The sequence below is a fragment of the Vigna unguiculata genome, chromosome 11 (genome assembly GCF_004118075.2).
Source record: "Vigna unguiculata cultivar IT97K-499-35 chromosome 11, ASM411807v1, whole genome shotgun sequence".
NCBI classification, from domain to species: Eukaryota; Viridiplantae; Streptophyta; class Magnoliopsida; order Fabales; family Fabaceae; genus Vigna; species Vigna unguiculata.
In genome coordinates, this window is record NC_040289.1 from 26,669,506 (window position 1) to 26,675,655 (window position 6,150).

The following is a 6,150-nucleotide window of genomic DNA, read 5'->3' on the forward strand; positions in this document are numbered from 1 at the left end:
TACACTATAAAAAAAATAAAAGTTGAAATAAATGTTTTCTTATAATTAAATGCTGTAATTTTATAAATAACTTTTTTTTTAAAGAAAAATTGTAACAAATGTTTTCTTATAACTGTTATTTTTTTTATTATTTACTTTTTAATTTTTTTAATTGGATCGAATTAATTATCGACGGATTTTAATTAATTAGCATAAAAATTTAAAAGAATAACAAAATATTAATAATTAATATTGATAAAAATCTTGTATTATAAAAGAAATAGAATTTAGAATAAATGTTTTTCTATAATTAAAATTATTTTTATAATAAATTTAATGAATGAGTTAATTAATTAACATAAAAATTTAAAAAAATATTAATAATTTATAGTATTAAAAATCTTATATTATGAAAGAAAAAAAATTTATTTCAAAATGTTCTCCTATAATATAGCATTTTCTAGACCTCTCATTTTAACTCAACCTATGGGTCAGCTTCAGCCTCCTTTAAAATTAAACTCCATTTTAATGATCCACCTAATGAGGGGTTTTCTAAAAGACTCCAGTCCCAAAAGCCCTGACTAAAGTGGGTTGGGACAAGGTTACTATTGGTTTAGCCTTTTTAGTAAAAAGTCTTTTTCTCTCTGCAAATTGAAAGTCCTCGAAACTTCTTCTTCTCACTCATAACCTCGTCCCTTCTTTCTTCTCCTCCATCAAATACATTGAAAACTCTTTTTCTTTATGCGAATCGAAAGTTTTTCCCGATACTTCTTCTCACCCAAGAGCCTCCACGAACATCGCCACTAACCTCGTCACTCTCTTCTCTCTTAAGAACTCGTCAAATACGTTCTTCGTAGAACAAACCTACTTTCGCATTTGAATTTCACTTCCACTAAGTCTTCTTTTTTCTTTCTTTTTATTTTTGTTGAGGTTTCTTTTCTACTTGATTGGTGGCCAAACTACATTTCTCATGCCCCTTATGAGCGAAAATAGTGGATTCAATCATTCTATGTAATGATTTTTATTATTGTTCCAGGACAAAGGTACTTGGAGCTCAAACAAATTCAAGTGGGACCCAGAATTGAAGAGGCCCGGTAATGTTTTAAAACTAGTTGCTTAATATGATCTAAAATATTTGGTCTATTGTTGTACAATGTTGGGTGAAATTATGTTAAACTCCATTCATCTTTACAATTATGTTAAACTCAGAGATGTTCAATTTTGTTGTCGAGAGTGGTTATGGGTGCATGGGTGGTGGCAAGTCAATGGAGACAGGGCCTTAAAACAACACACTACTCTCTTCCTTTTTTCAGCAAGAAGGGTCACTTGTTTCAGTTTAATCTACACAAGCAAATATGTCTGTAAGTCCCTTCTTCTAATTATATCTCTTACACAAGCACATAATGGTTTGGTTCATAGCACTTGTTTGTGCCTTTGAAGAGAAGTTTATGACTGAGATTGCTATAATGTGTCAAACTGCAGAATCATTCTACTATAACCATTTTTATACATGTATCTACTGCATGATTGATTTTCAGTTGTAGATATAGTTCAAAGATTATTGCATTGGAATTTCAAGGAAGCTTTTTTTCATCTGATATTTGTGGTAGTACAAAAGTACTAACAAGCATTTTTCTTTGCAGAATATGATAGAGCTGAGAGTCCCAAATCTTGATTATGAAGGATGTGCTTCAAAACTAAAGAAAGCTCTCTTCAAACTCAAAGGTGTATTTTTGAATAAGCAATTATGTGTTTTTTTTTTTCTGGTATGCACAGTGTTACTGATATTGCTTGAACTGCAAAATGAAACCACTGTCAGAAGTTTCATGGTTCCATATTTATTTCTAAACTTTTTTTTTTTCTTTTTGTACATTAATCACTTATCTTGAATGTATAAAAAGAAATGGCAGTCTCTGTTTCTGGTTTCCATTAGTTTTGTTACAGTTTGAATGAAAGCATATGCATAGGCATTATTTATCTTTTTCTTTGTTTGAACAAATGAGCATGACCAATATTGAACGGTGTGAAGAGGAAGTTCATAACTAATATCCATGTCAGCAAAGTCTGTAACATCAAATTTTATACCAAAGTAATTTAAACCCATTAGCTAATTGAAACTTCTGGATTTTTCTCAGTAAGACCTCTGCACTTCACTCCACCACGGACCACAATAAAAATGGGGCGAATTACACTCACACTCCCTAATCTTTAAATTAATTTCAATTTAAATAAAAATGGACCTCTAAACTATTTTACTTTCTTTTATCAGATGAATAAATAAAGTGTTTTGTTAAGTTAGATATATATTTCGAAAGAAGTTGTTAAATATAAACATAATGCTTACTGATACATGAGAAACATATTAAGTGGCTGTAATATGCCAAGTTATATTCAGAATATACAAATACAAGTACATAAACCATAAACCAGATTTTTCAAACGGTAATATGAAATAAATATGTAAATATAAATTAAGGTTTCATGGGTTTATAAATTGAACACCAATATTTTGTTGCACGGCAATTCTGAAGGGCCTTTATAACTAAGGAGGATCTCCCGGCAATAAATGATGAATGATTATTTTTTCATCATTAAAAAGGTTGTGACTCCTAATTTTGAGACAAAAGGCAACTTAACTATTCCTGTTAAGAAAAAATCCTATATGGTTTTGGGCTTAACTAATCTAAAGAAAAGGGAAGAGAGAGGAGAGTAAGTCAATATCTAAACCTAAGACTGGTATCAGGTGTCAAGGGGTGATTTATTTCTGCCTTATTATCATTTTTATGGTATATTAGATGGATTGATATGCAAAACAAATTGAGAATAATGCATAAATGAGCATCTAGACAAGAGTTTTTGGAGAAATTAAAATAGAGGTCCATAGATTTTGTCTGTTATTTATGGTAATTTTCTGATGCCCTGTTTGGTTGAGAAGATAGGAGAAAGGAGTGTGGTATTTTTTTACAACTATTTTTCACTCCATTGTATTTTTGTTATATCAAGTATTTTTTTTATTTTCACAGTGTATGTTTTCTTTAATATGCTAATTGTATGATAATATAGTTTTCTTTATCACAGGAACAATTAATCTTAGCTAACTTACTATATAGGATTGGTCAAAATTAGAATTGACTAAATATGGACCACTCTAAGAGTAATCTTTTGCTTTTGGTTGATGATCTCGTATCTGAAACTCCTGGTCCATCTGAAAGTGCTGCCACAAATAAAAAAGAAGTCTCAAATGTTTGGAATTTTTTCACAAAATTAGGGAAAGACAAGGATGGCATTGAAAAGTCTGTGTGTAAGTATTGTGGTCATAACTATAAAGTTGGAAAAAACCCCATTACTAAAAACAATTATGGGACTTCACATTTAAGTCGGCATGTCAATACATGTAGAAGTATTGCAAACTTAGATGTGGATTTGAATAAAGAAGGAAAGTTTGGTACAAGAAAGATAAATCAAAAGATTCATCGTAAGTTACTTGCGAGAGCCATCATTAAACACAGTCTTCCCTATAATTTTGTTGAATATGAAGGAATTAGAGAGTGGATAAAATATATTAATCCTAATGTTGACATGAAATGTAGGAACACTACTGTTTTATATGTAGAAAAGGAATACATTGAAGAGATGGAAAAATTTAAGCAAATGATGTCTAAGATTCCTAATAGAATTTGTTTAACATGTGATGTTTGGACTGCAATTACTTTTGAAGGATATATTTGCCTAACTGCACACTTTGTCTATGAAAATTGGAATTTGACAAGCAAGATTCTTAACTTTTGTCGAATGAAACCACCACACACGGGTGTTGAACTAGAAAATGTTGTTTTTGATTGCCTTAAGCAATGGGGCATTGATAAGAAAATTTTCTCACTTACTTTGGACAATGTTTCTACTAATAATATCTTACAAGACATTTTAAAAAACCATCTTTGGGTTCATAGAAACTTATTATGTGATGGTGAGTTTTTCCATGTACGATGTGGTGCTCACACCCTTAATTTGATAGTTCATAGAACCATTTTATGAGATTACAAACATGATGTCTGGTTCATCTTATCCCACTTCAAACTTGTATTTCATGAAAATTTGGAAAATTCAATTTATTATTGAAGAGAATTTGTTAAATGACGATGTCACTTTAAAGCAAATGGCTATGAATATGAATGAGAAGTTTCAAAAGTATTGGAAGAAGTATAGTGTTGGGTTAGCTTTTGGAGCTATTCTGGTCCCACGACTAAAGGTTGATTTTATAAATGTATTGTTATAAAAAGTTGGACATTCTGACCTATGAAGAGAAAATAGAGAAAGTGTTAGAGAAGTTTAAGAGGTTGTTTAAAGAATATGTAAAGAACTTGTCTATCCCCGGTGTTTCTCTTTCCCAATCACCAACTGAATCCATCTCAATGTCTCAATCCAATATCGAAGGAAGAAAGTTGAAGAGATCAATGATTATTTCTGTAAGCATTTTATACCTAGTTTTCATTATTTTTAAATTATTTTTGTTCTTTTTTAATGTGTTCGTTGTAGGATTTTAAAATGTATCAGAATGAATCAAAATCTATTGTTGGCAAGAACGAGATAGATGTTTATTTAGATGAACCAACAATAGATGATGATGAAGACAATGAAGATATTGATGTACTCAAATATTGGAAGACTAATGAGAAAAATTTCCTATACTGTCTATAATGGCTCGAGATGTGCTTAGTATTCCCATTACTACAGTGGCATCAGAGTCGGCCTTTAGTAAAGGTAGGTGTGTTCTTTCAAAATAATAAAACTCTATTCTTCCTGAGCATGTGCAAATGTTGATTTGTACTTAAAGTTGGTTGTATGGATTTTTTGAAAATCCTAGTGGTAAGTTTATATGTTATTATTTTAAAATTACTTTACATTAAATAATTAACTCTAGACTAGTTGTTTGATTGTATTTCAATTGGTTGTAATAGATGAAGTTGTTGAAGATATTTTTGGCCATGAGGGAATCATTGATGAATCTAAAATTGAAGATGTTGAAAGCCATCAACAATGACACTTCTTCAGGTTCTGTTATACACTTAATGCATTATCTTAATATATTTGGTGTTTAATTCTTTGATATAGGCCTAGTTGTATGTTATGATTAAATGACCCAACTTTACCGTTAATAAAGTTTAATTTTTGATCCACCAATAGTAACTTCTTCCCTTGTGCTTATTATTAGTTGTTGGCATGTTGTGAACCACATAGGAATTTGTTTTTATGCCTAACATCACTGTTTTGAAGATGCCCTGTCAGAAAAACATGTATGCAAATTTGTGATCCATTAGTGTGAATTAGGCATGATACCTAAGTGGCGATCTTTGCATTTTTGGTAATTCTGAACATAACAAACATAAATGCTAGATGAACTGCTCTTGGCATTTAGTAAAAGTTTAAAGTAAAAGAAATAATTCACTCATAAATAAAAGAGTAGACATAGATAATAGTTTATGGTAATTCTGGACACTCATAAAGTTTGAAAATTATGTTTAATTCATGTGCTAATTAAGTAGTTTTTTTAACTGCATAAAACTATTTTATGTTTTTTCCTGATAGGTGGAAAAAGTGCTTTATTAAATCATGAGCTTTATTATACTGAATAGTTTTGATGGTGTCTCTAGTTTTACTACCAAAAAAAGTTAAATAGATTGTGTTTTATGATCGATCTTCATCCATGTAATTGTCTTTAAATGTGCTACTTCAATTTTGCAGGGTATATTCAAGAGATATGATAAAGATAAGAGTGGAAAAATTGATCCATTAGAATTAAGAGATGCTCTGTATGGTATTAGTTATGCGTGCCTGGTTCAGTTCTATAATTAAATTTGTGTTCATTCCATTAGAACAATGTTGATTTTTGTTGTACATACGTTGTATTCCTCTATAAATGTTAACTTTTGTTGAATTGGAACAAGACTAAAAAACAGTGAAGATGCATATGATATTTTGTTATGTTTTCTATTCAATTATTTCTATTTTTTCTTGTATTTAGGATAATTTTTTTTTCTAAAAAAAAATGCCCATGGGCTAGCCCTAACCCATAGGGCTTTTGTGGGCTTTTTGGCCCTGTGAGTTTTTTCAATGAGGGGTTTTTGGGTCCTGTGGGCTTTTCTATCCCCAACCCACGTGGGACAAGGCCAA

At 30.5% G+C, this 6,150-nt stretch overlaps 1 long non-coding RNA gene across 4 annotated transcripts; it reads left to right on the forward strand.

The window, feature by feature from the left end:
• Positions 1–539: 539 nt before the first annotated feature.
• LOC114168846 lies at positions 540–5,937 on the forward strand. Of its 4 annotated transcripts, XR_003600777.1 has the most exons (6): positions 540–1,073; positions 1,189–1,340; positions 1,623–1,704; positions 4,516–4,740; positions 4,938–5,031; positions 5,722–5,927. It is a non-coding gene; the product is annotated as an uncharacterized LOC114168846 (long non-coding RNA). The 4 variants fall into 4 exon arrangements; XR_003600776.1 differs by having other exon boundaries at positions 540–1,340; positions 5,722–5,937; XR_003600775.1 differs by lacking the exons at positions 4,516–4,740; positions 4,938–5,031; positions 5,722–5,927 and having other exon boundaries at positions 550–1,073; positions 1,623–2,378.
• The last annotated feature ends 213 nt before the right edge of the window (positions 5,938–6,150 follow it).